Here is a 4,670-nt window from a genome sequence, read left to right as displayed (position 1 = left end):
ATATGACTTACTAAGAGAGTGATCACGAGTGATTTAGGGAGCCCTTTGTAGGTTTCACCTATTTACCTTTAGCCTTTTACCACATCACCAATGACATCTTATTTTCATACTGCCTATAGAATTAAGTTAGTCTGTCCAAGAAGTCACTTTGTTTTACCCTGGTCCCAGTGCATTCCCAAATATCAGGGATTATATTCCCTTACTTTTACCCGGGCATTGGATGCCTCATGTTCCCTTATATCAAACCTTAAAGGTAGCTTTTAGGCAGAATCTGGAGGTGCCCTTTTGTCCTGAGGGCAGGACAATAGAAGAAAAACTCATTTGGCATTAGACTTTTTCATGGTGGACAACCTGCTGCTTATTTGGAAGACCTTCTTCATCTTCAGAATATTGATCCAAGTCCTTTGGGGCCGCTGCTACTGTCAGAGTTGTTTTGAGTTTGGCAGTACCTCTCCAAAGCCTCAAGGTAAGGGATGTGTGGTTTGAGAAGTGGAATACAAGTCCATAATCTATAGAATTCTAGAGCTTAATAGATGATTACTTCATTACCTTGATTATACCCATCAATTTTTAGGTGTGAACATTGAGATCTCGGGTTGGGTGTAGGGTGGCTTGTGTGGGCTTCCCCAGGCTAGATTGAAAACTCAAACAAACTGCATGTGCCCCTATTACTTTTGTTTTTGGAGTTTAAGGAGTTTTAGAGTCTTGGCTTCTCATTTATTATAAAACAAAAGGGAAATAAAAAGTAGGAGTGTGGGATAGTGTATAGCTGGTAAACCTCTCCTGTAATACAAGTGTTGATGTTACTGGGAATTTTATTTGAAAGTTTTTGGGAAGGGGAAATAGCTAAGTGTAGGGCCCTGAGGGTTTGGGACAGGAGGGAAAGAGTGGAAGGAATGGAGGATCTATCTGGAATCTGTTTCAAAGAAGGAAAAACTGCATAGTGCTTTGAAGAAATTGAGCATCAGTCCAAGAAGAAATGTGATCTCAGCAACCATCTTCATATCATCCCCAAGCCTGTCCCCCTATCTTGCTGACAAGTCATAGCCCTACTTTTACCCCCTTTTGCTGGTTTTATGTATTTTGAGGGTGAGCAATTGTCCATGCTCTGGATGAGTTCAAACACTGTGAGGGACCACTTGGTTTAAGACGTGGGAACTATGTGGAAGGGATAGTTTCTTGTGATATGGGGCTGTGGTGTCTGTGTGATGGGGAGCATCAGAGAAGGTGTTTGGGGCAGCAGGGAGGGAAGGGTGCATATCCTCTAAGAATTAGGGGACATGGTTTTGTAACCTGTCACGTGCCCTGAAAGTCAGGAATGGCTGCAGTTCTATTACCAAGCCCTGACAAGCAGCCATTTTAGTTATTAGCAGTGACTTTGAAAAATTTCTCCTTTGCAACTTTACTATTTCACTTTCATCCTGCTCAGTATGTTGAAAATGAAGTTTATGAACTGTCTTTATATAAAAGTCCCAACTTGTAATGCCTCCATTATTATATGCAGGCTTCCTCCCTGCCCCTTCCTTGGCTTCTAGTGCCATGTTGCGGTTGATGGGCCAGCCTGCGTCCTGTCAGTGTTTTCTGATTACTTATTATTGTGTTCAATTTTTTGATTGATGGGAGAAAGGCAGAGGGACTAAAATGGGGATTGGGCTGTGGATTTCAAATGTTCCAAATAATCTTAGTGTTTGGTAAGTACAAGATATTTAAGCAACAAACACAACTACAGACATTAGAAGTCATCTGCTTCATCAAGACTTTAAGCGCTTCATATATTCCATGTTTTACACTTGAGGGTATAGTTAAGAAAAGTTAACTTACTGAGAAGTTTCTTTGATCCTGAAACTATATTCACCTGATACAGGAAACCAGCTTTCTTCAAAGATGATGAGAATGCCTTGACAAGATGATAGGGACCAGCACTGCACATTTGTTCCCCAGGGAATGCTGCAACATGCAGACAAGGCCCTTGGTCACCTAATGTATGTATTTGTGAAATTCTGTGAGCCCCTTAGGATGGGAGCTAAAAGGGTTAGCTTTGGGTTAGCTGTACTTTTCACTAGCTTCTGCTTGACAAGATCAGAAGACTGCCGAGACAGATACTGCTATGCTGCATTCTTCATGTTCATCTCAGGGACTCACTGCATGCTATTTTTTAACTGCATGTGCTACTCAGAGTTAGGAGATCTTGGATGGGACTCCAAAATAAATGATTTAGGAAATTCCATACCTTACATTAGGACTAGAGCTTGTAGTAAAGTATGTTGTGATATGGTTTTGACCCAGAAGGATAGTTTTGGGTATCAACCTCAAGAATATCTGCAAAAGGTTTTCAATGAAGACAACAAAGAATACCTGTGCTTTCATCAGGAGAAGGAATGAGCCTGATAATAGTAGTGCCTTTTGCTTGTGGTACATGTAGCCAAAAGAGCTCTGTAATATCAACAAACATTGAGAAAGGTAATCTTTGGTCACTGCCAGCTGGATTGGCCAGTGCACCTTGTATTCAGTACTCTATATTGAAGTATCTGTCCTTTGACTGTATGCGGTGCTTATTGTACTTAGTTTTTAGGGCCCTGAAAGCTTTCTTTGCACTTACTGGTTCAAATCCCAGCATCAACTACATGTTAAATGCAGTCAGGAAAAGAATGATTTGGCTTATTTTAAACTTTAAGAGTAACATACTGACAGAGCTTATGAATATATATACAATAAAATTTATATCATATAAATATATAACTACCTTACACATCTTAAAATTTAGATCCAGCACACAAAATAGCATTTTAAAGCGAAATACTTCGGATTTTATGCATAAGGGAACTACAAACTGCACACTTTCCACAAGGGAGGGAATAAATACTTTTTTCTGTGTCCTTGGAGTATGGGTGGGATTAGTGGATACGTTTCTCTGGTTTGCCATTTCAGTGATGCAAAGGAACCTCAGGTTGCAGCACAGAAGATTTTTCATCGTTGGAAGTTAAGGTTAGTTCACCTTCATTGATTCCTTCCTACACTGGACTAAAGCATTTAATCTAGCAACACTTAGGTCTCTACATAGCTTGTCATACTCTCTATCCATAGAAAGGGACTTTCTAGAACCTGTCAGTGTATTGTGAAATATCTCCTATATCAACTGATAATAAGAAATCAGAATTGCTTAATTACGGCGTTAATAAAGTATCGCCTAGATTGAATTAAGCAGAAAATTTTAGATGGGAGTTTACCATCACAAGCAATAAACACACAACAGTCCCTGAATCCTAAAAAGGTGGAGTTCTTGATGGTTATTAGTGCGTATCCTCAAATTATTTGCTCTCTGGAAAGATGGTGATAAAATTTTGTCCACTACCATAGTATCCCTGCCGGATGGGAACCATATCTTTACAATAGAATCCCCACCCACTGGCAATGTGATAGCTCTAAGGACAGTCATCTTGCAAGTGGGCATGAAACTCTTTTTCTTTTCTTTTTTTTTCTTTTCTTTTTTTTTTTGGTCAACTGGAGTTCTTCTGCTATGGTTCCGAACCATTTACCTGGTAGACTGGGTTATATATTCCCAGTTAACCACTACTGGGTTAAGTGACCTAATGATATTAGTAGCCACTTAACTATTTTCAAGCATTCTGCCTAGGACATCGTTTCACAAAATTAAGGTTTAACAGACTGAATCCCAACATTAGTAGTATAACTAAGTTCTCTTAGCAGCTTTTTATGAATGCCTTAGTAGTTCTTTGGCTTCTTGAAGAGGAGCTAATGCCATAACCCTTTTTAAATCGTCCATCTGTGGCCGGGCACAGTGGCTCATGCCTGTAATCCCAGCACTTTGGGATGCCGAGGTGGACGGATCACAGGTCAGCAGTTCAAGACCAGCCTGGCCAGCATAGTGAAACCTCGTCTCTACTAAAAACATAAAAAATTACCCGGGCGTGGTGGCGGGCACCTGTACTCCTAGCTACTTGGGAGGCTGAGGCAGGAGAATTGCTTGAATCTGGGAGGCAGAGGTTGCAGTGAGCCGAGATCATGCCACTGTACTCCAGCCTGGGTGTCACAGTGAGACTGTCTAAAAAATATTATTCCTCTTAATATAGCACTTCAGCAATATTGGAAATCAGTTATTCAATAATAAAGACATTTGACGAAGCAACCAACATTTTTAAGTGTAGAGGTATATATGCTTTGGTTCTTTAGCCTGAATGTTTCATAACCAAATTTGATTTCTTACCATTGTCATTTGCAAGTAATTTTAGAACTCCCTCTCCTGTATTGGTAGCATGTATTTTTCTAGCACATTTGTAATCTTAAAATTTTTAATTTCGTGCTTCTTCAGGGACTTGGTAATGAATCAGTTGGGTTCAAATGGTCCTCCCACCTTAACCTCCCAAAGTGCACTTAGATTTGTTACTATAGCTCTTGGTAACCTCAGTATACAATTTTTTTTTTCCTTATTCTGTTGAAAATGTTTGCCTTTTTACTAAAGGAAGCACTTTGTGGCTTCTCTTTGGCACATCTGTATTGTTGGCATCACAACTCTTATATTGGGGCCATTGTTAAGCACTGTGTTACTGCAGCAGTCAACCTGAACTGAGAAGGGTACTAAGTGACTAACGGGTGGTAGCATATAAGGTGGGGTATACACTGGAAAAAGGGGTAATTCTTTTTGCTGGACA

At 40.0% G+C, this 4,670-nt stretch overlaps 1 long non-coding RNA gene across 1 annotated transcript; it reads left to right on the top strand.

Annotated features, from left to right (window-relative positions):
• Window positions 1-278: 278 nt before the first annotated feature.
• On the top strand, window positions 279-2,986 carry LOC108515429 (uncharacterized). Its single transcript, XR_001881522.1, has 3 exons — window positions 279-466; window positions 1,865-1,982; window positions 2,929-2,986. It is a non-coding gene; the product is annotated as an uncharacterized LOC108515429 (long non-coding RNA).
• Window positions 2,987-4,670: the final 1,684 nt, after the last annotated feature.

This window comes from Rhinopithecus bieti, unplaced genomic scaffold (assembly GCF_001698545.2).
Source record: "Rhinopithecus bieti isolate Rb0 unplaced genomic scaffold, ASM169854v2 scaffold_35324, whole genome shotgun sequence".
Classification (NCBI taxonomy): Eukaryota; Metazoa; Chordata; class Mammalia; order Primates; family Cercopithecidae; genus Rhinopithecus; species Rhinopithecus bieti.
The sequence above is the reverse complement of the archived record's forward strand: the minus strand, read 5'-3'. Positions and strand labels throughout refer to the sequence as shown.